General features: G+C 46.7%; 1 long non-coding RNA gene across 3 annotated transcripts; it reads right to left on the bottom strand.

The window, feature by feature from the left end:
• Positions 1–445: 445 nt before the first annotated feature.
• On the bottom strand, positions 446–26,752 carry LOC131911673 (uncharacterized). Of its 3 annotated transcripts, XR_009379418.1 has the most exons (3): positions 25,961–26,695; positions 8,211–8,407; positions 446–982 (listed from the first exon to the last, which is right to left on the bottom strand). It is a non-coding gene; the product is annotated as an uncharacterized LOC131911673 (long non-coding RNA). The 3 variants fall into 3 exon arrangements; XR_009379419.1 differs by lacking the exon at positions 8,211–8,407 and having other exon boundaries at positions 25,961–26,752; XR_009379417.1 differs by lacking the exons at positions 446–982; positions 8,211–8,407 and adding an exon at positions 21,073–21,222 and having other exon boundaries at positions 25,961–26,752.
• Between the last annotated feature and the right edge of the window lie 671 nt (positions 26,753–27,423).

Here is a 27,423-nt window from a genome sequence, read left to right as displayed (position 1 = left end):
CTTTATCTAGTAAGGCTGTGTTCATGGCTCTTGGCATAGAGGATGGGTGTAACTTTTCCATTCACGTTACAACAGCCTGTTAATACCTCTTTCATCTCCCTCATGAGTTTCTTGCCAATGGCAGGAGGAACAGCAGCATCCTTGGCTTTGCACCTGCCAACTCTGCTTTGCGAACAGATGAGGGAGGTTGACTTCCACATTGAACTCAGGGTGTAGAGGAAGCAAAGGCAGGTGGAGCTGTGAAAAGGCACCCGGCATCTTGGGACTTGAACCAGAGAGTCCTGGGATTGGGAATTTGAGCCAATCTTGGATCCCAAAGCAGAGGAGGCCTCAGCTGATAATCTGAATTATAAAGACGTAAAATATGATCACACCACACATTCTACTTTGTAACATGATTTTCTTGCCTTACAAATATTGCAAACATTTCTCAAGTCATTAAATATTCTTCAACAATGTGATTTTTAATGGCCACATAGCAGTCCATCAAATGAAAGTACTGTTGTTTATATAACGAATCCTTTATGGTAATCCACTGGGAATGTTTCTACATTATACATATGATAAATACCACTGAAATGAACAACACTTGTTATAAATCATCATGCATATCTTTGATTATTTTCAAATGGGCTCATTTTAAATAACCATGAACCATGAATCGATGCTTTCTGATAGCAATTTTGGTTCACTGTTTTCTTTATGAACAAAAACTTCTCCTTCAAGCAGGAAAAAATGGATGAAAAGTTCTGGGAACATCTGGCTTATGATCTGATACAGTTTTGGTATTCAGCTGTGCTCCCAGATTTTGAAATGTCTTATCTCTAACCATTTCATGCCAGGTTTTATCTTCCTTCTGGAGACACAGTGAGAATGCCCCCTTCTATGAACTGCTGTTGGCCTGGAGCCATGGCTACTAGAGAAAAGCAGGATTAGAGTCTTGATTTCCTCATTGCAACATTATTTCTTCAGTGTTCAAGGCCTGAGAAAGAGAGAGAGAGAAATCAGGGAGAAGTACGGGGCAGGAGTTTTTGTGGGGACAGAAAGGATTCCTGGGATAAAAGCTGCCTTTGAAAACTGTGGCATCCTTTTACTTAGAACTCACTAGGGAGCAAGATAAAGTCATGTTTGTGTTGGTTACTTACTTACTTTCTTTTTTTTTAAGTAGTACATAGGTTAAATATATATTTATTGCCAATTAAGCATCGATAGCAATGTAATTCTAAAAATAATGTCCTTATTTTGAAGAAATAGTGTAGAATCTATGTGGTTATCAAGAGAGAAAGGCAAAAATCATATTTACAATTCATCTAAAACATCACCATCATTAAACAATTGAGAAGAAAAGTTTAGACCACTTACTCATTTTAAACCACTGGAAATTATTATCTGATAATGAAGAAGTAACCAATTAATTATTTAATACTACAATTAATTGGTTACTTTCTTATCACTGTGAAAAACCATCTGACAAAAACAACTGAAGGGAGGGAGGGAGGGGAGGGGGAGGGGGAGGGGAGGGCTTATTCTGGCTCACTGTTTGAGGGTAAAGTCTGTCATGGTGGTGAAGCCCTGGCCATGATCATATCACATCCACAGTCAGACGTGGACTGAGATGAATGCTGGTACTTGTCTCCTTTTTATTCACTCTAGGGCTCCATTGCATAGGGTGATGTGGCCTACATTCGGGGTGGATCTTCCTTTCTCAGTTCATCCTTCCAGGAAATACCTTCATAGGTACACCCAGATGTGTTTCCACGACAATTCTAAACCAGTCAAATTGACAGTGAAGATGAGCCATCCTGCAATTCTTGTCTCAAATGTCGCCAAATAGGCTGGGGCTCCTGGTAGAGTGAGGCCACATTGCTGATTAAGCAGCAGAAATGGATTGACTTAGCCAACTTGAACCCATCATGGTAAATGCTTGTAGCTGGAGATTTCTACAGTCCCACTGGGGCCCGCAGGCACTCAGACCCAAGTAAACACACAGAGACTTATATTACTTCTAAACTGTATGGTCATGGCAGGCTTCTTGCTATCTAGTTCTTATATTTTAAATTAACCCATTTCTATTCATCTATAAGTTGCCATGCGGCTTGTGGCTTACTGGTACTTTATGTCTTGTTTCTCACGGTGGTGGTGGCTGGCAGCGTCTCCTGACTCAGCCTTTCTGTTTCCAGAATTCTCCTCTCTCTTTGTTCCACCTATACTTCCTGCCTGGCTACTGGCCAATCAGCACTTTATTTATTAACCGATCAGAGCAACACATTCGCAGCATACAGATATCCACAGCAAATGCTGGTGAGGGCTGCTGTGTCTCTGCATTTTTGAACACTGGTAATGTTTCAGACCATGGCTTAAGGAGTCATGTAGGGATGTCAGCATTCAGTTTGTCAAGTTAGGTTGTTAGACAGCAATGACTCTAAGGAGTGCTCTCCTATCTCTGCAGTTTCACACATTTAAAGGTATTTGATGGCTGTAGAGATAGTTCAGGAAATGAGTTTTTGCTCTTCAACAATTAGGACCTTAGTTCAAATCCCCAGCTCCCATGTAAAAATCAGACGTGATTGTCCCTGCACCTATAACTGTAGCACTATGGGAGGCAGAGACAGGAAGATGTCTGGGCCTTGCTGGCTGCCAGGCTAGCTCCCAGTTCACTGAGAGACCCTGTCTCAAAGGAATAAGGTAGAAAGTCATAGAGCAGGGCACCTGACCCAATGTCCTCTCCTGGCTGCCAAGTGAGTACACACATGTGTATATACCATGCTCAATGCACATGTTACACACACACACACACACACACACACACGAGAGAGAGAGAGAGAGAGAGAGAGAGAGAGAGAGAGAGAGAGAGGAGAGAGAGAGAGAGAGAGAAAGAGAGAGAATTTCATGTCAACACAAAGAGGAGGGCTATAAGTTTTGATTTTATATATATATAATATATATAATTATAATAAAGTCAATTCAGTCTTACAGGAACCCAGTACAGTGCCTTCATTAATGATCTCCATCTCTCCAAGGACCAGGAACCAGAACTACTTGGAGAAGCCACACTCCCATTCCAGTGGCCACAGCTTGTTGCCACCACCACCTGCACAAATGGCTGCTCTGGCATGGTGTCTGACACAGAATGAGCTGTGAATCTACTCCCCTGTCCCCATCACAAGAAGGAACCAGCAAGATATCCACCTCATCACCTCCCTCAATCCTGGGTAGAATTGTTATTCTCTTTCCATGTTCTTGGAAGGAAAGAAGGAAATGTAAGGCAGAGGCTAAGAAGAGAGAAATGCCTGAGAGAAACATGCTAGGCAGAACAATTTTTTGTGGACGTTGCTGTCTTCATGTATCACATGAACTGGAGCTAGATAGCTGGAGAACCCTTGTTGGTCTCCAAGAGGCTAAATCAGAATAGAAACCAAGGCCTTCATGCTGGCCTCCCACTCATATCCTGTTCTGACTCTTGACATTGGAGCAGCAAGGACAATGTATGCAGGTGTGTGCCTTGCTCTCTCACACACTTGAGCAAGGGCAGTGATTGCACAGTCTTCGGCCTACGATGGGCCCTTAGTAAGCTGCTGATGGAAAGGGCAGTGGATTAGCAGCTGATGAGCTGGTGAACACATCGCTGTTTAATTGCAGAGGGCTGTCCCACCCCTCTGCCATTGCTTTATGTGTGGATTTAGTGCACAGAGGCAATGTTCACGTGTGTGGTCTCTAAAGTCACCAGTCACCATCAAGGTGAAGAAAACGTAAGTCAGGATGGCTTTGTACCTGATCTGACTTGCCAGGAAAGACGAGGGTTCTGAAGTTTGAAGTTGTCTACTGGGAACCCTGCTCTAGACTCTACTGAATGTTTGACCAGCAATGAGTGTCCATGACCAACAAAGGAGAAAGTATTCCTGTTTTCTTCAGTAGAGTCTGGGGACCAAGGACATGCTGAGCATCTTGAATGGAGCATACACTAACCTCCCACATCCCTCACTAGCCTGGTAGTCATGAGGAGGACTCCTTCTTGGAGATGGACCAAATCGTGTATCACAGTCTCCACGTATGTGCCCATGTACACAAAGACATACACATGTGCATACAGATACAGACAGAATTCCCCATTATATATCACGTTTCTACCCCAAAGCGCACAGACACCTACGCATCTAGGCAGGTGTACACATGCATAGATCTATACATCTACACATGTGTGCACCAGGCACACAGAAACATGCTCACTATCTGCTGTCTCTTCACACTTAACACAAACACCTATAGACTCATACCTATACATAAATGCAAAGATATATAATATACATATGCCTACATACCCACCATGTGTGTATGGGTATGTGTATATACCTACTTTCCTGCTCTGTACAGATACACACAGGCACACAAGTACATACTTCCCCATACACATATTTACATATGTTATTCCTCAAACAGAACATTTGCACTGCACAGACATGTATAGCCCCTCAAATGAGAGACAGATATGCACACACACACACACACACACACACACACACACATACACACACACAGGTTATGTACCAAATTCTGGTACTCATTGTCTCTATGAATGCAGTCAAGAGTTGTCACTTCTGGTTCCTCAGTCACGTCACTCGGATGAGAGTTCAGATTCAAGCAGATGGCATCTGACTGTGTGTCCTGGTGCCCTGGGGTCCTGTCGTGGAGCCTTGGGACTAGCTTGGTAGAGACGGAAAGCCCGGGATTTTGATGCCCATGCTTCTCACTCCAGCTTTAAGTGAAACACCCAGGCTTTCCTTCTCCCCAGTTGATTGAAATCATCTGTGACTTTAAAAGTCACGAATAGGCCCCGAATGACAGGGTGGACAGGCACAGGCAGGCAGAGGGGGACAGTGAGCAGTGTGGGGAGTGACTGCTCTCGAGACATCCTTTCCCGCTCTGATGGTCCCTTCTGATCTGCTTACAGCAAGTGCCTGTCCCCCACAGCATCTTCGTAGAGACTGCGGATCTAGGCAATGTCACTATTCAGTTGCGATCCAGTTATTTAGTTAAAGTCCAAGAAAATTATTACCTCAAACTACAGCAAAGGAAGAACACACAGAGCTTGGGAAACTAGAAACTGACAGTGTAAATGGTCACAGATGTTAAAGAAAGGATCCCTCCCTTTATCACATGTGAATCCAGACTTGGATTAAATCCACAAACATCCTTGACATCATGGGCACATCCATAAGTTGGTCGTTCTGAGAGAGGCTTCTGAATGCCAGGAGGCCCACTCTCTCAACTCCTGTCTGTTTCAAAGAGGAAGAGAAAAATATCTGGACACCATGGGCCACGGGTGAATCTGGACCTTACATGGGTCCTTTAAAAATGAGTGTGGCTAGCCTCAGAGAACGAGGTGGTGGGCTGGAGAGATGGCTCTGCAGGTAGAGTGCATCCCACACATGCAGGATCCCACACACGCAGCAGGACCTGTGTTTGGATTCTCAGAATTCACGTAAAGCGCATGGATCCTGCCTAACCTTCAGTCTACAGTGAGCCCTGAGCAAACCGCTGCTGGAAAAGGCAGTTGATTAAAAACTGATGAGCATGGCGGTATGTGTCTATAATGCCAGCCTTCAGGTGTGTGTAGGGGAGACAGGTAGACCCCGAGGCTCGTTGCCAACCAGCTTAGACAAACTGAAGAGCTTCATGTTCAGCGAGAGACCTTGTCTCCAAAAATGAAGGTGGAGGCTCATAGAGGAGGACATTGGATGTTAACCTCTGACCTCCACATGTGCTTGCGTGTACCTGAGTGAGCATGTGTGCACATCACACACACTTATATACACACACACAGACAGAGAGAGAGACAGATAGACAGAGAGGTGGAGGTCACCAGGAATTCATACAATAATCTAATAGCTATTCTGATGGACAGACTATACTGGTAACCAGAATGGGTTAACACAGTGACTCCCACTCCAGTCAGAGACTTGACAACCCCCCCGCCCCCCGGGCAGAGTAAAGCCATATTATATGATCAACACCAGCTCACAAAAAGCTCCCCATGTCAGCCGTGATGGATTGGTAACTGCTTATTTCTTGGCCTTTCTTCCTGGCTGGACTGTAAGCTCACTAAGAGCAGAGATCGTGTTTCTTCTATTTCTCTTGTATTCTTAGTTCAGTAGCTGGGGCTGGAGAGATGGCTCCGTGGCAGGGAGCCATGGGGCATGGCAGAGTCCGTGAGTGCTGGCTTAATGAACGCCCTACTTCAGCACTTAGAAAAGCGGAAGGGGCTGGGGTGTAGTTTGGTGGTAGGCTCAGGGGCCCTGGTTCCATCCCAGGTACCATAAGAAATCAAACCAAACAAAATCCTTGGAAGACATGGATCTTCGAGTTCCTCCAAGACATGGTGCTGAAAGGGAGAGAGCGAGACTCATCCTAGCAACATATAACTTCAGAGGTTTCGTTTTGATACAAACAAAATGCCTTACGAGGACAAGAAGTGAATTTCACAACAAGGTGCTTTAAAAAGGCTTGAGAATGTTCTTTCTGGACCGGTAGACAAAGCCATCAGGGTCAAGCCTCTGGCAGTTTGTGAAACAAGGACAGGACGATGACTCAGTGGATGATGTGTTGGCGGGATGTCCTGGTTTGCTTTTTGGTTGCTATGACAAACATCACGGCCGAAAGCAGCTCGAGGGGAAAGGATTTATCTGACTTACAGGTGACAGGCTGTAATCTGAGGGAAGCCATGCCAGGAATTCAAGGCAGTCACCTGGAGGCAGGAACTGAAGCAGAGACTGTGGAGGAATGCCACTTCCTGGCTTGCTTCTCCTGGCTTACTCAGCTAGCTGTCTTTATTATGTAGCCCAGGCTCACCTGCCCAGGGGTTGTACTGCCCGCCATGGTCTGGGCCCTCTCGCACAAATCAACAATCAATACAATACCCCAGAGATGAGCTCACGGGCCAGCCCGATAGAGGCAGTTCCTCAGAGAGTCTCTCTTCCCAGGTGTCACCTAGGTTTGTGTCAGGTTGACAAAAAATAATCATGACAGAGCATAAGTCTGAGAGCCTGAGTTTGGATCCCCACTGTCCACACAAAGCCAGATGTGGTGCTTCACATCTGTAACCCTGGGTCTTCTACTGAGAGATGGGAATTGGAGGATTTCTGGAGGTTCATGAGCCAGCTAGCCTGGAGTACACATTAGTGAACAACACACAGACCGTGTTCAACCAAGGCGGAGGCAAAAACCAGCATTGGAGGTTGTCTTCTGACTCCTACTTTATCCTATAGCTCATACCTACCAGCACTTACATACATGAACACACATACATGCACACACACATGCCTGCATACACACACACACACACATACACATACACACACACACATGCACACACACATTCATGCACACATATGCCTACATGCACACACATATGTACACACATACACACACACATAAATTCATGCACACACACATATACACATGCCTGAATGCACATATACATATGCATACACATATACACAACACACATAAGCACACACACATACACTCATACACACACATACTCACATGCCTGCATGCATACACACATACATTCATGCATACACAAGTGCCTGCACTCACAGACATATGCACACGCATGCACACACACATACACACATGCATGCATACAGACACATGCACCCACCCACATGCAGATTTTTCAAAAGAGTTTGTGAAACAAAGCCAGTTTAAATATTTTAAAATTTCCCTCAAAGGCATCAAACCACTGAAAGAGGACAGTTGCCATCTGGGAATTCTATACCCAGTGAAAATATCCTTCAAAGGAAAAGATGAATTGACATTTTTCAGCAAAACAAAAACTGAACAATTTCATCCCCAACCCCCAACTTTAAGGGAACACAAAGGGACTGTGACGTCACTGAGCTCGGAGACAAATGAGAAAATGGAACGCGACAAGATGATTTGATAGGAGAATCTAACGGTTGTTGGCTGGATAAGAAGAAATACAGCAAAGCCGAACAGCCCCAACATATCTGGATAATTAGAATTCATGACATTGGCATGTTGGAGGGGCTTGGTGGCAGTGTGCCTGTCTAGAATCCCCCAGTGAGGGCCAGGAGTGTGCCTCAGTGGAGGCATTTCCAGAGCGCCAGCAAGGCTCTGGACCCCACTCCCAGTACAGAACAACATAGAATGAATCTGTTTCCTCTGACTGGTGTGTCTTCATCACAAACCTGCAAAAGGAAAGAGGAACTTTGCTGTGTGGTGCTGGTGGTGTGGAGAGAGCTGGTGCTTGGCACCCGCCGGGCCAGGGGCGTTGCGTTTCGGGTCAGCACTTCCATGGCTTCCAAGTGTTCAAAGGTCCTGACTTATCTGGGAATGGAACAAGCATACCAGGTCATGATGAACTTTGACAAGCTCCTCCACAATCCTGAAAAGAAATGCAAATAACTCAGAAATGCCAACATAATGAGAGGAGTGAGAGAGCACAGAGCAAAAAAAAAAAAAAAAAAAAAAAAAAGAAAAAAAAAGAAACCCAAAACCTCATTCAAGAGAAGACAAGAAAGTTGAAAAGTCCTAGAGAATGTTCAAACAGTCAGATAATGGATTTAAATTAAATACACTAGTACTTACATTAGGTGCTAATGAATCAATTTAGTGCAAAGACCGTTATTATTTTAAAAAAGATTTAATTTATTTTCGTGTGTGTGTGTGTGTGTGTGTGTGAGTGTGTGTGCACATCTGTGTGTGGATGCCTGCAGAGGTCAGAAAAGGGCATTGGAGTCCCTGGAGCTGGAGTTACAGGTGGTTGTGAGCTGCCTGATATGGGTGCTGTGAATTGAACCTGGATTCTCTACAAGAGCACCAAGTGCTCTTAAATGCTGAGCCATTTCTTCAGTCCCTTAAGTTGGATTTTACAAAAGAATTTTGTCTCTGTCTTCCTCTTGTTGAGAAAGAGAGAGAGGTGTGGGAGGAGAGAGAGTCACTGTGGATACATAATTGTTTATTCACATTATATTTGGACAATTTCATATACTATAGTTTAGAGCAAAAAGTTAAAAATGATATGAAAATACTTATAACATCTGAATTTTATTTAGTTTTTTTGTGTGGCTAGTGGTAGGTGTAATGTATGTGTGTATATATGTGTTTTTCTCTCTTTCTCCTTCTCCTCTCTCTCTCTGTTTTTCTCTCTCTCTGTGTGTGTGTGTGTGTGTGTGTGTGTGTGTGTGTGTGTGTGTTCTGCGTCTTGTGCATGGGTGCACAAGCATGTAAGTCTACATGTGTATGGAGGCTAGAGATCCATGTCCAGGTTCTTCTTCAACTGCTCTTCACATTATTATTATTTTTTTTTAATTTTTATTTTGCAATACAATTCAGTTCTACATATCAGCCACAGATTCCCTTGTTCTCCCCCCTCCCGCCCCCCTCACCTTCCCCCCAGCCCGCCCCCCATTCCAATCTCCTCCAGGGCAAAGCCTTCCCCACAGACTGAGATCAACCTTGTGGACTCAGTCCAGGTAGGTCCAGTCCCCTCCTCCCATGCCGAGCCAAGGGACCCTGCATAGGCCCCAGGTTTCAAACAGCCAACTCATGCAATGAGCACAGGACCCGGTCCCACTGCCTGGATGCCTCCCAAACAGATCAAGCCAATCAACTGTCTCACCCACTCAGAGGGCCTGATCAAGTTGGTGACCCCTCAGCCATTGGTTCATATTTCATGTGTTTCCGTTTGTTTGGCTATTTGTCTCTGTGCTTTATCCGACCTTGGTCTCAACAATTCTCGCTCATATAAACCCTCCTCATTCTCGCTAATTGGACTCCCAGAGATCCACCTGGGGCCTAGTCATGGATCTCTGCATCCAGATCCCTCAGTAGTTGGATGAGGTTTCTAGCACGACAATTAGGGTGTTTGGCCATCCCATCACCAGAGTAGGTCAGTTCGGACTGTCTCTCGACCATTGCCAGCAGTCTGTTGTGGGGGTATCTTTGTGGATTTCTGTGGGCCTCTCTAGCACTTTGTTTCTTCCTATTCTCATGTGGTCTTCGTTTACCATGGTCTCCTATTCCTTGTTCTCCCTCTCTGTTGTTGATCCAGCTGGGGTCTCCCACTCACCCAAGCTCTCTTTCCCTCGACCCTCGCCCTTCACTACCCCCACTCATGTCCAGGCTGTCCATGTAGATCTCATTCCATTTCTCTGTCGTTGGGCGATCCCTGTGTCTTTCTTGGGGTCCTGTTTTCCAGGTAGCCTGCCTGGTGATGTGAGTAGCAGTCCAGTCATCCTTGTTCCACATCTAGTATCCTGTTATGAGTGAGTACATACCATGTTTGTCTTTCTGAGTCTGGGATACCTCACTCAGGATGATTTTTTCTAGATTCATTTATTTGTCTGCAAACCTCATGATGTCATTGTTTTTCTCTGCTGAGTAGTATTCCATTGTGTATATGTACCACATTTTGTTTATCCATTCTTCAGTTGAAGGGCATCTAGGTTGTTTCCATGTTCTGGCTATTACAAACAACGCTGATATGAACATAGCTTCTTCACATTATTTTTACTACAATGTTTCTCACTGAATGTAGAGCTCATTGATTTGTCTGGGCTGACTGGCCCATGAGCTGCAGGGGTTCAGTTGTCTCTGCCTCCCCAGTGCTGGGAACACGTGCCACCATGCCATTAGGTGGCTTCTGGGCATATGAACTCAGGTCTCCGTGCTTGTGAGGCAGGCATTTACTGGTGGAGCAGCTGACTCTAGGTATTTTATTCCTCACTGTGTGAAATAAAGAATTACATAAGATAGAATATTTGTACAATTACAGTTGAATACACAAAATATTCATCATTCCCTGGGTGTTCAAAAAGCATGTGTGTTCTCAGCAACACTGCCCCCAAATCTCTGTACCAGTCTGTCAGTATGTTGACAGGATCACATTAATGCACGATCACTCTATGCTCAGTGAATCACCATGTGCCATTCACTATATTAAAATGTTACCCAGTGCCTGCAACACCATCATTTCAGTGGTGTGGGAACTCCGGGTATGTGGCTTGTTGAGGAATTCAACACCAGATTAAATATTTTCCACCTTTTCTAAAGGGTCATTTGAGAGGGTGAAGGCGTCATCTGCTTGAACATCTGGAAATGTCTTTATGTGGCTCCCAGTGAGAGAGGAATCAAGTGTTCCAGAGACAACCCTTGTCATGTTCAGAGCCATCCAAACGGGGGCAGTGTCGTCAGGTGCCAAGACATGCTTGTTCTTGGATGTGTTCTGGCAGTAACAAAGATGGCCACTGGGTGGGGATGTTTCAGAGAGAATCCCCACTCTAGAAGGAAGTCACCTCTGCACATCCCATCTACACTCAAGAGTCATGGATACTAACCAAGTGTACATTTGCAGATTCTTTGCATTTTTACTGTTTTACATTTTACATTTTACATTTTACTGTTGCCCAGTTTGGGAAGTTGTCTTCTTTGGTAATTGTTAAGTTCCACTGTCAAGCCTGACAACTGTGGAAACACACCTCTGGGTAGAAACACACCTCTGGGTGGGAACACCCCTCTGGGTGTGTCTATGAAAGTGTTTTCAGAAAGGTTAAATGGAGGTGGGAAGGTCCAACCTGAATGTGGATGGTATATCCCTGGGCTTGGTCCTGGACTGAATAAAAAGAAGGCAAGCTGAGCACCAGCATCCATCTCCCTGCTTCCTGACTGTGGATACCATGTAACCCGCTGCCTCACGCTCCTGCTGCCATGCCTACCCCGCCATGATGGACTGCACCCCCAGACTCTGTGCCAAATAGATCTCTCCTTCCCTTCGTTTAGTCTGGTCAGTTATTTTGTTACAACAATGAAAAAAGGAACGAATACAGTAAACTGTCACCTCCAGAAAGTGTCTCCTAAAAGGCTTCTCCACCCTCAGGAGGTCACAGCATGCTGACCCAGGGGCATCGTTCATAAGAATGACTCGATACGACTGTCCCTTCTCCTTGGGAAGCTGGGCAAGAGCTTGCCAGATATAGGACACCAACCATGCAAGGATGGCCTTGAGGGCAGTTTCAGGTCAAAATGACGGCGACACACTAGAAGACAAGATGTCACAGCTGAGAAGTCCTCGCTGAGAGGTTGGGCGATTCTCAGATAGGCAAAGACCCTGAAGGTTCTAACTGAAAAGATTGTGCCATCAGAATGACATGGGCTAAGATTTTGTCTGGAAACTCTGAAATATTACATGTTGCTGAGTTGGTTAAAGGTCTTCCACTGTTGGGCTTAGGGGGTACGGGAACAGCAAAGGAAAAATACCAGTGCAAACAATGCTCGCAGCAGACAGGTAAGGTTTGTCCTTGACCTCAGGAATCGCACTCTAGTGGGATCAACAAAAAAGCCTTTCTAAGAATAAACGAACAAATCCAGAATTGTGAACTGAGCTAACGTGAGACAGAGGGAATGGATTTGGGTGGTGTGTGAGCAGACAACACCCAAGCTGACATCATGGGAAGGGGTGACAGGTTAAAAAAGCTAGGTGACAGGAATGAGAAAAGGCTAGTAAGGACATCCCTGCTGCCCAGTGGGAAGGACTGAGGGGAGGTGAGTGTCTACCCGCTAAGGGAGCAAAGTGGCTTTATGACTGTACACCAGTGTCCGGCACGGTGTGAGAATTAGGTTCTTCGCTTTTCAAAACAGCCCCATGGAGGAGGACAAACCCCCACCCCCACTTTACTGAGGAGGAAAAAGAGTCCAGAATGAAAGGCAACTTGTCCAAAGCCTCATAGCTAGTTAGTGCTAGGCCACTGTGCAGCGCCCTTTCCATCTTAGGTTGGGGAATAGCTACACTTGAATTTCCGTGTTTCACAGAGGCAGCTTTCCTCCAACTATGTGGGCTGCCTGTAGAAGAGTCACCTGGTCTCAGGTGAGCATGAGCTTGTTGGGAAAACCACACAAGCGTGTTTGGTCCATCCCCGATAGAGAGCAAAGAGCCAAACAAAGCTAGTCCTTTATGCCCACATAGGAAACCATTTATCTACTGGTTGGGAATGGAACCCTCCTGGTCCCGTGAGAAGTTCCCCCATCCACCAAATGTCTGTCTGCACAGTCAGCACCAGGACGGGATGGGGTCTGGGGAAGGAGAGAAGAAATGTTGGGGCCAGTCAAGAATTCCACAGCCTCTCCATCCTACACTTCCCAGTCTAGGACCAGCAATAGCTCTCTACCTCAGGTGTCCGTGAGGCTGGGTGGCGGAGATAACTTGCCACCACCCCACACGGGTCTCTCATATATGCTCTGTTGACTTCCACCATGGTCCCACAGCACAGTGTAGCTCACAGATTCCTGCTTCTTAGCCTGTCTCCGTTGGGTCTTGAGCTAGCCTGTGTTACAGCTGCATCGACCCCAGGGAAACTCTCCTAAGGTGCGTCTGAGCCAGAAGCTGGTATCTCTGACTCCCCATCTAAGGCCCCACCCATCTTCTTACAGGCTGTGCCGCTGGGTTCAGTCCTGAGCAAACCCTACCTCCCTCTACAGCCACACTGCCAGGCCCCCCCCACCACTCCCCCCCCCCCCCCACCTTTGCTCTAGGACTAATTCTAGGACAAAGTCTGTATTCTGTGGGGCACCGTGTTCTACCATACTTTTTGCCTTCTGTTCTCTTTCTATTTAAACATGCAATTCTGCAGCCTTCCTAGGGCCCTGTCTAGGGCTCCAGGAGGGGCACACTGTTATTTGACCGCCGGAGAGGCAGAGTGGAGGGAACGGAAGTTCCTCAGCCAACATTACCTCATCCTTAACAACTGTGGGCACTGGAACTGGGTTTACCTATGAGCATCTGAACTCAAAGTAAGAGCTCATCTCTCTCCAATTTTCCCTTTATCAGAACCCTGCATCCCTCCTAGGCAGATGCTATCTAGCAACCATCCGACCCAGTGGGAGCTCCCCTTAACTATCAGTATTGTGACTGGTGGTGGTGGTGTGTGTGTGCACTTGTGTGTAGGACTGAGGTATTACTCCAGTCCTTACAGGATGGCTCTTGGGCTGGTGAGTCACAGGCGTATGGATCCAGAGTCCCTGCTCTTGGACACGTACAGCCTCTCCCAGCCTGAATTTTCTTGTTTACAAGCTAAGTCTGACAAAGGATTGTGTAAGTTGCAAGCCAAGCAAAAGGAGGGAGGAACCAGTCCACAAGGGGCTGCTTTTCTGTTTGACCTAAAGCAGACAGCGGCTGGTTCAAACGGTAATGCTCAGGGATCAGCCTGCTTGACACCGCTGCTGCATTTAGGCTGCTGTTTCCTGAGCTCTCTAGTCTCGGTTGGATTGCCTCCTTTGTTATTGCTGTATGAATAGAAATATCCCAAGGACAACGTATTTGGAGACTGAGTCCTGCTCTCCAGAACAGAACTCCGGACAGAGTGGAATGAATCAGTACTGAGTGTAGTACGAGTCTCAGGGAAGTGCTGACAACCTGCTCCCAGTTCTGCTGTCATTGTTATGGTGTCTCCCTGGTACAACTTCCCTCTGGCAAGACACAGGCACCTTCCATCTCCCACTAAGGAGTCTCTTCCTTTTGGTCCATTGAGCCCTTAACCTGTCTCAGTCGGCAATAATCCTCCAGACATGGACCAAATCGGGGATGTTGTCTTTTTAGACTTCACTTGTCCAAGCTTCATTGATTACCTGGATGAGCACACACACACACACACACACACACACACACACACACACACACACACACACACACACAGAGACACTGACACACAGAGACACTCGGAATTAGCAAAAGGACTCAACAAACACGGAGAGGGCACATCCACAGGAGGTTATCCTCTTGTAACTCTATTTCTGTCAATCATTACCTGAGTAATCATCTCTCAGATGGGAAGGTCATAAAAGCCTTAAATATAAGTGTTTGTGTGTGTTGAGGGCATCAGGGGAATGAGCAGGTGGGGTGGGTCTGGTATTTGTATCACAGTACACAGTTCAAATGACCTCCAGGGAGTAGTTTTCCCTTATCATTACATTTCACACGTTCACTTCAAAGGTGCGGGGGCTGTCGTCCCCCTCCCCTCTCGCCTCTCCCTTCATATAAGCCAGGCTGCCTCCAGCTAGCTTTTATACACGCACTACTCACTGGCCCAGAGCAAGTGAAGGCCAGTGGAGAATGAGCCTGTTTTTCTCTGAGTCAGCATGGCTCAGCTTGGCTGCCACCGCAGCTCTGGGGGGCATGCTTCTCTGCAGATCCAAGAGCCCAGGGCAGCTGCGGAGCCAGGTGCTGTGCCTCGCTGGCCTCTGGGGAGGTGCTTGTCTGCTCGGCCTATCCCTCCTCTGCAGCTTACTCCTCTTATCACTGTCCTGCTTCCTCCTGTGTACATGTTCATCGGATCAAGAACTGTTACCGGTGGATCAAAAGGCCGTGCTGGTGACAGGTGAGTGGTCAGCGTTGCTGTGATCGTCACTTGGAGCAGGACCCGACCCTCTGCCTCGGTGGGATGTTGTCAGATTTGGCAGAATGCAAACATACTTAGCGCGAATGCCAGACAGCACACACCCAAGTGGTTTTCACGGTGTTTTTCTTGGTGTCCTGTCATTTGGAAGTGTCTTGGAAGGAGCTGGTGGTGAAACAGAGGGTGACAGTTGGCCAGGGGCATCTGTCCATCTGTCTATCCAAGGAGTTGGTTAGTTTCCTGGGCACAAATATGAATGAGTAAAAAATGGCATCATTCCACGTGTGCCATTGTACCAGGAAACACCGGACAGACTTCTCCAGGCTTAGGCGGGATTCTGTTCGGAGCGGAATATTCGTCTAGGCACCAGGCCTGGTCACCTCCTGAGAAATGTAAAGGTGGTGGCCGGGCCAGCTTCGGCACAGTGCTGTACGTCCAGGGACTCCGCTGCACTCGGGGCCTTTGCCGTTTGCACCGCTGCCGTCCCGAACCGCGGACCTCGTGTCCCGCTCGAACTTTTTCTCTGCCAGTGTCGTTCGTGTGTCAGTGCTTCTTAATTAGACCGAGCTGGCAGTGCGTGCCCACATCTAGCTGCTCCTTAGCTGGGCTGCCAGCTTCTGGCTCACTCCTTCTGTGTGTTATTCCACCGTGAGTGTGAGGCCAAATTAGATTCCTTTGAGTTGTAAAACGGGTTTGTTTGGTGGTGAAGTGGGAGCTTGGAAAGGGCTGTAATTAGAATTCCCCAAATTTATCCTAACCCAGAAAGGTCTGGAAAGAAGAAAAAAGGCCATTGGCAGAGGAATCTTGTGAGGAGGTGGTCACCCCTGCATGGGGAGGTCATCACTTCTGGCTGTGGACCCTGGGTGTGGTTGGGAGAAAAAAAATCACAGGTTTGACAATTTACTGAGAAACAGACTCTAAAGTTTTCATCTCTTTTTCTATTTTCACCTTTTACCTTAAACCCAGTCATAAAACTCTTTCTTCATTTGAGCACAGTTCGGTTCTTGCTGGGGTGTGGGGGTGCAGGAGATGTTTAAAAGTAAACAGTGTTATCCATCAGTGGACTATTGACCTGGGTGGATGCCTAGTATCACCTGGGAGCCTGGATCTGGGGACCTGGGGTTCACGTGAATCTTCAGACGGCTGATGGTTGGGAAGAAGGAGGCATAGCGAATCATGGGTGGAGTCTGTACAGGAGCAACCACCCAAGACTTCTGGAATCATATTAGGTCAAACGTAGCTGTTGTGTTTCCCAGTTGCATGAAAGAATACAGAACCTTGCAGTACACTGGAGATGTTTCTGTCTCTGTCTCTCTGTCTGCTTGTCTCTGTCTCTCTGTCTGCTTGTCTCTGTCTCTCTGTCTGCCTGTCTCTGTCTCTCTGTGAAGATCAGAGGTTGTTGATCTTGGGTGTCTTCATCAGTTACTCTCTGTCTTAGCTTTTGAGACAGGTCTTTAACTGAATCTGGATCTTACCAGTTGGCTAGTCTGGCTTGCAAGCAAGGCCCAGAGAGCCTCTTGTTTTTGGCTCCTTAGTGAGGGGATGACAGCATTTCCTACTATGACTAGCTTTTTATGTGGGTGCTGGGCATTTGAACTCAGGTTCTCATGCTTACATAAGTTTTTTACCCGCTGAGCTATCCCCAGCCTCAGCAAAAACAGTTATGGCATCCTGCCAGCCACAGGAGCTCCTGGAAGTGCAGACGCTCTGGGAGACCCATCCAAGGTTTAACAATTCCGTGGTTTACCGATGAGAGGGGGTGACTCCAGCAAAAACCTAAGGTAGATGAGAAAATAGCAATCTACTCCCACCTATTTGTCTTGTTAACCCCTAAATCAAGTAAGCAGCACAAGCCCCGTGACTAACCCCTGAGAGAAGTTCTTCGGACTTTCTCTCTAACAAGCAGGACTATAGATATTTGAGAGGCACTACAATGTCATTTTCTGTCATTTGTACAATGAAGGCACACGTTTGTATTGTTCCTGGGAAGGTTTCAGATCTTCACTAACGGAAAAATTGGGGCCTGGAGTTGGAGTTCATGGGTAGAGGAACTTGTCTTGCTTGTGCTAAGGTCCAGAATTCAAACTTCAGCGCCACAAACAAACAGAACAAACACAAAACAAACGAACAAGTTCCCCCCTCAGAAAACAAAAAACCAACCAACCAACCAACCAACCAAACAAACAAACAAACAAAAATCAAAACTCACCAAAACTAAAAGCTTCAAAACAAAATGGACAAAGTTAAAATGAGTTTGTGACAGCACTTGAACTCATTAAATTTTTAAAAAAGATTTATTTTTAATTATGTGTGCATGTTAGGGGTATGTGCACTTGAGTGCAGTTGCCCTAGGAGACCAGAGGGGGTGTCAGAGCCCCTGGATCTGGAGTTATAAGTGGTTGTGACATGATCTGGGCTGTGGGACCTGAGCTCCAGTCCTCTGGCAGAGCATCAAGTATTCTAACTTTCGACCCATCTCTCTAGCCCTAAATTTTTAAAATTACGTGTGTGTGTGTGTGTGTGTGTGTGTGTGTGTGTGTGTGTGTGTGTGTATACCACAGTGCACATGTTGAGATCAGTGAGCAGCTTTGGGAGTCAATTATCTTCTTCCACTGTGTAGGTTCAGGGGCTTGAACTCAGGTTTTTAGGCTTGTTGGCAAACACCTTTACTTGCTGAACCATCTCATTGGCCCCAAACAACCTACAAACAAACTCCAACCAACAAATCAAGCAAGAAGATTCCCTGGGTTTAAAATCACTGTTTCAGACAGTCTTGAATTGTACTGGAGGTAGGCCAGAGGAAGGAAAGTGACAGTATGTGAAGAGTCCCAGGCATTATTCCTTTATCAGAAAATGCTCTTTAAGAAGTGACTGGCACCTGGCGGTGGTGGCGCACGCCTTTAATCCCAGCACTCTGGAGGCAGAGCCAAGCGGATCTCTGTGAGTTCAAGGCCAGTCTGGTCTACAGAGTGAGTTCCAGGACAGGCACAAAGTTACATAGAGAAACCTTGTCTCGAAAAACCAAAAAGAAGAAGAAGAAGGAGGAGGAGGAGGAGGAGGAGGAGGAGGAGGAGGAGGAGGAGGAGGAGGAGAAGAAGAAGAAGAAGAAGAAGAAGAAGAAGAAGAAGAAGAAGAAGAAGAAGAAGAAGAAGAAGAAGAAGAAGTGACTGGATGGGGTGGTGGTGGCTGGGTAGACCAAGAAGAGTTCCTGCAGAGGACCTCTGTTTGATCGCATGTGGAGTGCCTCATAACTGCCTGTAACTCCAGCTTCAGGGCATGTGGCATCCTCTTCTGGATTCCACGGTCACCTGAATGCACACACTTACACATAATTAAAAATGACAAAAATATAATTTGGAAAGAAACAACTCGGCAGGTGAGGCTTCAGCTCAGTGGTCGAGTGCTGACCTAGTATCCAGAGGCCTTGAGTGTAATTCCCAACAGTGCGAACCAAATCAAACTAAACTGACTGAGCTGAACTGTGGAAAGACTAGACAGAAATCCAAACCACGTTTCCAGCACACTATTACTTAAGATAGCTACGTTTCCAAAGCAGCCAAAACCCGTGCTCTCGCTTTTGAGTGTAGTAACACACAGCCACGAGATGTGACAGTCACAGAGGATGATTGCAGATGGAAAACTGCTTAGGCTACAGGAAAGCACGAGGGAGCTGAATGTCTGGATCATGCTGCACCCTCTTCAGGTCAGGCTGCAGTGGGCGGGAAAACCGTGCTAAAAGATTGGCGAAAAAGTATTTTGTAAAAGTATTCATGTAAATGAAAGAAGGAGAGACACTGTAAGAGTTTGTAAATGGCTGAGTAGAGCACAGGTTGCTTTTTATGATGTCATACTTTTCAAGGCATAAAAATATTTAAAAGAGAATCAAGACATGGTGGTGGATGCCTAAAGTCCCAGCACTGGGAGTTCAAGGTCATCCTTGGATAGGTAACAAATATGAGGTCAGCTGCATAAGACTCTGTCTCAAGTAAACAAACAAAAATTTAAAAGAGGTTGGGTCTGGTGGTGCAGGCTTGTAATCCCAACTATTTGGGATGCTGAGGCCGGGGGATTGCAAGTTTAGCAAAACCTTATCTCAAAATAAAAAGTCAAAAAGAGCTGGGAATGTAGCTGAGGCTCTCGCTTTGATTCCTAGGACTGAAAACGGAAAAGGTAAGCAGGGACTCTTTATAGAGAGATGACACTGAATAGGTCACTTGAGTTTCTACTAAATTATGGTCCTAAGTGTAAGACAATTACAAACTCAACTTTGAAAGAATCTTCTCCGTCCTTGAGTCCCTCACTTCACCGCATTTCACTGTGATGTTCAAAGCTACTTTGCCTCTGAAGTAATCTTGTTACATTAAGCATTCGTAGAATGTTTGAATGTGTTTGTCTCTAAGGTATCCTAAAACAATAATGGTCATTTGAGTTTTTAAATGACTGTAAAATTAATGAAGAGCAGGCCAGTATGATTGCAAAAACATCTCAAGCACACAAAGATGGAAAAGACATTTGAAACCAGAAGCTCATGGCTGGGTCCAGCATCTACTTCACCTGAGGCTGGGATTCTGAGAGGAAGACCCTGAGGCAAGGTTTAGGAAGGTTTCCAAGAAGCAAAGCAGACAGGGAAAGGGTCAGGCCAAGTGATGAAATCCTCTGAGGGTCACTTCTGCTTGGTCACCCTGGACAGAGGTGAGTCACGTCAGAGCTGCCCAGACTGGGTGTCAGGGAGCGGTAGTCTTTGACATCACCACACTGTCAATCATTAGACAAGGATAGTGCTGTCCCCGGCCACTTAGCTTCTGAGCACTTCTGGCTCCAGTGGTCACTAGTGGTGACTCTAACACCCTGGGGACAGCCCCTCAGACTTGGGGTGGCAGTGTACCATGAACCCATGCGCCCACACAAATGGCCAAGGGCTCCGGGAACGTCTGTCATCAGCCTGTTTTGAACCATATGTCTTTGGGCCTCCGTTAGCAGCTTTTGAACTTCTGTTGTCTCACTGTAGACTGGAAATGTTGCTTAACCCATGCAGCATACGCTCACGGGTGGAGTTAATGGGGGTCAGGGAGAGTGACAGAACTGTGGACTAGGCTGGGCAGAGAAGCAAGCCTGAGGGCAGAAGATTTAGAAAAGCATACAACCCGCCTTCCTCCTAATCCTTGACCTTGGACCTACTTGGGCTGGGGGTCTCCCCGATCCCCACCCTGACTCCTCAAATGAGGCTGTGTCAACCTGATCCTCAGATCCTCTGGGCTTGGCGGCAGAAGCTCAGACAACTTTGAGTTCCACCTTCAGGGCTCTCCCCAGTCAGACATGCCTTTCTCACCCACCATGACTGTTCCCTGCTGATTCTGTGTCTGAATCTGGGAGGCTTTAAAATCTAGTGAACGGACATGGCCGCACCAGACTGTGGCTAGGAGATGAGAACAGCGGGCACCACCAGGAGGTACCCATGGTGTTCTGCAGCCCACCGTGGGGCGGGACAGGGAAGCTGGGGGAGGCTTGACAAGGGCAAAGAGTCCTTAAGAACCCAAAGGGGCTTTCTATAGCCTTCTAAACTGCTTCGCTAAGTAGCTCCATACAGCTTGTTTTATTAGATATTTTCAAACTGAAAATTTCGAAACTTGATACAATACAAGACGGATCCAGGAGAAGTGGATTCATTTAAGCCAAGATCTTTATTTTATGATCCACATGCAGGGTTCCAAGCACGGTGACATCTTCCAGGAGTCCCTGAACAGTCCAGTGGAGGTTCTGAAAGTTGAATGCTCCTGGTATCATCTTGGAATTTGGGCTCTTTTGAATTTGACTAAAGAGAGAATAAAAGTCTATGTTCAGAGCTTTCTAAGTTCTTTTGTGTGTGTGTCACTGGGAATTGAACCCAGGGCATCATGCTAGAGAAGAACTCTATCCTTGAGCCACACCCCTAAGCCTGAATGACAAGTTTACTAGCCATTATAGCTAGGTGGTTTTTATTTATTTATTTATTTTTTTACGGGAGCGTGGAGTAGTCTCAGAACAAAATGTACCTAATTCACTGTAAGCTGCCTGAAGGCAGGACAAAGGTCTCTTCTGTCTGTGCCAGCCCTCTCAGACCCAATACAATGACAGTGAGTGAACGAGGGTAAATGAATGGTCCCCCGCACTGGTGAAATGCTCCTCTTCCTTTTGTGAAAGCATCGCCCAGTTTGACCACTTGCTTAGGTACTTATCCACGGGTTCTTTTTGCTGGGGTCACTTGGACAGAAAGGGCAGTGTGACACAGCCTAACTCTTGGAGGTCCCATTGTTATGGTGATCTAATTGTCGGCATGTTCCAGACAAGACTTTGTGTGGGCTTGGTTGTAAGCAAGCTCTTCCTTACCCAGGCTGTGACACAAATAGACGCTCCTTTGTACCCCACCAGGCTCTAAAGATGCCCTGCATGGTGGCTGGGGCTTTCCTAATGTCCCGAGTTTGGCTTCGTCTCTCGTCCTGCCAGCCACATTCTCCTTCCAGCCGTGGTTGCCTCTGCGTACCAGGACTCTGCATTTTTGCGTGTTTCCTACTTCTCTGCCCCTCCACTCTCTGAGGTTCTTCCGACTTTCTCTGAGGTAATCTCTGTGGCTCTGTCCTTCATCCTCCAGTTTTCCTGGATTCTCTACCACAGAGTGAAGCCTCACCAGGCTATGACCTCAATGTGTAGCCTGGTCAAGCTACAGCTCTGTGCACCTAAGATGTTGTGTCTTAGGAAGTCACATGACCTAATTATGCTTCTATGACCACCCTCTAAGCACAAGGTCGTTCATCATAACAGCCACATTTCTGTGAGTGACGTCTTTCTGTTCCCTTCTATCATTTCTCTACAGTTTCTAGAATCTTCTCCATTCTGTTCCATTTCCTCCAACCCATTCCTTTGAGACGTCAATTCAGAATTCTCAGTTTGTGCCCTCTTGGTATGAACCATAAGAGCAGAATGAGATGAAACTACACAGGATCAGTGCAAGAGTCTCCACACACCGGAAGCTGTCGTTTTGTTTGGTGGGATCGGTTCATAGCCTTTCTTCCTGCTGACTGAGCCTTAAACCAGTGGTGAGGAGCCAGACAGGCAGGTGGATTAAGATGTCAGCCTTGTCCTGATAGGAGCATTGGAGGACTTCTCTATGGTGTGTGGCATTAATGGCATGCCCAGTGAAAGCAGGGTGAAAAAGTCACAGGTTTTGCTCATAGGGTGGGGCTTAGTCTGGCCAGCTAGGAGTTCCCTAGCCAGAGAGGAGTGCTTCTACACAGCCCTCTGTGATCCTGAGTTTCCTCCTCAGCCCTAATTGTTTTCTCTTTGAGACCTTTTTAGTTCTCTGCTAAAGAGGAAAACAAACTGCACCAGGGAGGTCACTCACATCCAGTTCTTCGTTACTTTGCTCCACTTCCGGGAGGCAGGAGAGGGAGGAGCCAGAGAGCAGCTAAGAGTGTCACAATCATTTATGTCCCCCACACTATAGAGAATACAACAAGTGGGGAAGAAGATCCCCCTGCACTTTAGGTTCAGGAGGCTGATGGAGGACAACTTGTGTAAGAATGACCCAGTGAGGTCTGACTGTAAACACAGTGGAAACAGTGGCGGGCGTAGCGTCTCTCTCCCTCCCCACACATCTAAACCTTGACTGGTAAGACACACACCATGTTAATGGAGATTGCTCACTCCCGGTGGGCTCTTAAGCAATCCGCTTCACTTGTTTGAGTTAATTTTTCTTGTGTGGGAACTCGGATTGCTTTCTCTTCTACAGATTAAGCAGTTATGAGCATACATTGCCAACTAGTATAGATTAGACAATTCATAACATAAGAGCACCCTGCCCCCTTCCTAAGCTTCTGCAGTCCAGTCAAGCCCTTGACCAAGGAGGGTGAAGGGCTGTTATAGGAGCTTGGCTAGATCACTAATTAATGCTGCTTCCATATTGGCTCCATTCATTGTTGGTCTGATCCTTTAATCCCCTGAATCCTGGCCATTCCTTGGCCAGCAAGCTCTCTTTCTGTAGCTAACTTGTTTCTTCAGTTCCTGGAGTTTTTACTTACAGGCTTTTCTTATATGTCCAGGGTTTAGATCCCTGGCTTAGTGCTGTGTCTGCCTTTGGCTGTTTTCTTTTTAAGCCCTGGTTCATTTGAAAGCTCATGAATGATCAGAGTTATATGCAACAGCCAGCATGGAGGGGAGATTGAATGGGCTGAGAGAGACCTCTGGATTCCATCCATGCACAAAGATGACTCACAGAGAGACACCTGCATCAGTGAAACACATGGGAAGAAGGCCCAGGGTAAAACCAATGCATCCTGGACAACACGGAAGTTTGGAGGAGAACGCTAGGGGGAAAAGGAAGACAGTAAATTCAGTCCAGAGACCAGGCTGAAAAGAAGACATTTGGGGAAAGGGAGACATTTTGGAGGTGGTGATTTGGACCCCCAAAGGAAGGACCTGAGTCTGCCAAAAGGATGGAGAAAATGGATGGAGCAGAAGATGCCGCAGGAGCTGTGGGCTTCTCTGCCTTTGCTCTACTTGGCTCAGAGTGCGAAACTACGGCTTAGTAGGGCAGTTTGTCTACAAAATGTGTCTTTGCTCATTCATAGTTATAAGCTTTTCGGAGAATGAAGTGAACTAGAGCCTCCCAGATGCTTGGTACAGTGCCCGGCCACACAACACATTCTCAGAGAATGCTATCATAGGAAATCAGACAAGACAAAGGATGGTAAAGTAAAGAGAGAGAGAGAGAGAGAGAGAGAGAGAGAGAGAGAGAGAGAGAGAGAGAGAGAGAGGCAGAGAGAGAGACAGAGAGAGACAGAGAGAGACAGAGACAGAGACAGACAGAGACAGACAGACAGACAGACACAGAGACAGAGAGAACAAGAACATCAGCTATTCTCTGAGCTGAGAGAGGTAGTAGCCTCTTGCTCTCACCGTGCTCTTCCTGCCAAGGTCAGTTAGAGCACTCCTCACTACCTATAGCAACATTCTCAGAGTATTGGCTTGTTCTTATTTTTCCTTTGAGCACCTGTTATGGACCTGGGGAAGTTTGGCTCCCAAGGGAATATTTGGTAATGTGTGGTTAGAGCTGTGAAACATGGGGACATGCCGCATCTAGTGATAAGACTGGAGCACTGCCAGAACCTTCTACAGCGGCACGGCGTGGTCCCCATCACAAAGAACAACGTGATATTGTTACCAATAGCTTTGAGGTTGAAACACTTCGACCTACAATGTGAGCCTTGTAGACCAGGGCCACAGCATGCACATGGATCCTGGCATCCTCAGGAGTCAAGAATAAAGCAATACCATGATGGGCACCCACACGTAACAAAGAAAGTGGAATCCAACTGATCTCAAAGAATGGACTCTGAGATAGCTTCTGCTTTGAGTACTCTGTGGTGCAGGGCACTGGGAGGTTTGGAAAGAGAGTTCACAAGTGGAGTGTGGTGGCTCATGCTCATCATCCTGTCACACCAGAGGCTGAGGCAGGAGGATTGCTTGCAGTCTGAAGTCAGCTTGAATTAGAGTAGTTCAAGGCAGTGTGGGCTGTTGAGTGAGATTCTGTATAAAGGAAGGAAGGAAGGAAGGAAGGAAAGAAGAAAGGAAGGAAGAAAAGAGGAAAGAAGGAAGAAAGGAAGAAAGAAAGAAAGGAGGAAGAAAGGAAGGAAAGAAAGGAGGAAGAAAGGAAGGAAAGAAGGAGGAAGGGAGGAAGCAAGGAGGAAGGAAGGAGGAAGGAAGGAAATAAATAGAAGACAGAAGGCAGGATGGAGCCGTGGGGTGTCACTAGAGATGCCATTGCTACAAAGAAGAAAGTCTGAGAATGGAAGCTCTGGGCTGCAGGTGACACCAGAGCGCACACGACTCTGAGCAGCTCCGTGTTTTGACAGAATTCAGCCAAGAGCTGAAGCAGGACACAGAATCAAACAGTCGTAAAACAAGAATGGCTCCTCTGGAATCACATAAACATGAGTCTCAGCCCGGTTCTGGTCTGTGGATGTAATGTGACCAGTGGCTTCAAGCTCCTGCTGCCCCGACATCACCACGATATCCAGGGACCAGGAGCCACCGTCAGCCTTTCCTTCTCGAACTCGCTTTTGCTGAGGAATTTTGTCACAGCATCTCAGTAACTTTTCTGTTGCTATGGTAAAATGCCATGACCAAGAGCAACTTCTAGAAGGAAGAGTTTATTTGGACTTACAGTTCCAGAAGGTTAGCATCCATCCTGGTGGGAGGGTGTGGCAGCAGGGGGCAGACACAGCGGCCGCAGCAAGAAGCTGAGAGCTCACACCTCAACACCAGCAGAAGCACAGTGCAAGTAGGGGGAGGCTTTGAACTCTCAAAGCTTGCCCCCAGTGGCGCACTGCTACCAGCAAGGCCATACTTCCCAAACCTCCCTAAACAGCACCATTAACTGCCCAATATTCAAATACCAGGGCCTATGGGGGGGATTCCGATGACCACGCAGAGCAACAGGGAAAGAAACTAAGACACTCCCTCACGGGGGCTTTTGATTAGGGTTCCCTATACAGGGAGTCTTGCCACCCAGTTACCTTCAGTCCCTGTTGCTTGTTTATTCCTGTGTTGTAACCATCACCCTCAGAACGCATCTGGGTTCACCTTTTGCTTTCTACCTCCATTGCTTTTGGTTCAGTCCACCCTTCCCCCACGCTCCCTCTTGATCTTTAAAATCCCATGGTCGCCTCTTTAGCAGGTCCTTTGTAGACCACCAACAGTGTCCATTGTCAACAAGTGTCCCTTAGCTTGCATTTCCTTCCCGTCTTTGATTTGGGTTTGCCGTTGCCAAGGGCAGCCTCATTGTCTTGGGGCCCCAGGGCACTAAGCAGAGTGTGCTGTTCCTTTCACCTCCACTGTTTCCTCATCCCTTGGAGTGCTGCTTTCCTCACCTTCTTATCTTCTCCAAAAATCAGGCTTTCTCAACCTTGGCATGATGACTGTTTTGAGCTGGAAAATGCTTCACGCCTGAAGCTGTTCACAGCATCCTTCCCTTGGCTCACCAGGGACCGGGAGCACCCTACTCCCTAGTGGAGATGGTCAAAACTTCTCCAGACAATGCACAATGTCTTCAGATTGTTGCCAGCTGAGACCTAATGGCTTAAGGGTCACCTTCTTGAACAAGAGTCCTTTGGTCTCTGGGTGTCAAGCCTCTTGCCTTTTCTCTTTCCGTACACGTCCTGTTTGTTATGGTTGCAGGACGTCACTCAACTTTGAAATAACATAATGGACGACTAGGAAGTGCCAGTGACCCAGACCTCGTGACTACCCTGGCTACTTCATTCTGTTCTGTAAGGACAACATTGAACACACCTCCCATTCTAATGTCATTTCTGTTGCTATGGTAAAACACTCTGACCAATAGAAACTTAGGGGAGGAAAGGGTTTATTTGGCTTAAGCTTCAGGTCACAATCACTCACCGAGGTCACAGTCCATCACTGAAGAAAGTCAAGGCAAGAATTCAAGACAGAATCTTGAAGCAGAAACCATGGAGGAACTCTCCTTGTTGGCTTTCTCTCTGGTTCACTCAGGCTTCCATTCACCTAGCTTCCTTATAGAGTTCAGAACCACCTGCTCAGGGAATGATGCTGCTCACAGTGGGCTGGGCACTCTTACATTAATTAACAGTCAAGACAATCCCCAACAGACCCACCTGATAAGGACGGTTACTCGACAGAGACTTTTCATGGAAATGAGTCTAGACTGTGTCAAGTTGGCAGTTAATATTATTTAAGACACTTCCCAACACATGGTCGGTACTCGGAACTGGGCATTGAATTAACACAGACACACATAGACGAATGTCCTGGCATGCAGAGACATCTGAATGGTCAGGTACATCTACCAGGTGATAATGGTGATCTACTACAGCACAAAGGCCGTGTTCTTGGGAGTCATGGAGTTTCAGTTTCATAGCTCTGCCACCTTTTTACACCAGGGGCGTGGTCTGGCACAACTTAAATAACAATGTGGAGTTTCCATTCAGCTGCAACGAGGAGA

Source organism: Peromyscus eremicus, chromosome 5 (genome assembly GCF_949786415.1).
Source record: "Peromyscus eremicus chromosome 5, PerEre_H2_v1, whole genome shotgun sequence".
In the NCBI taxonomy this organism is placed as follows: Eukaryota; Metazoa; Chordata; class Mammalia; order Rodentia; family Cricetidae; genus Peromyscus; species Peromyscus eremicus.
This window is presented reverse-complemented; position numbering and strand designations above follow the sequence as displayed.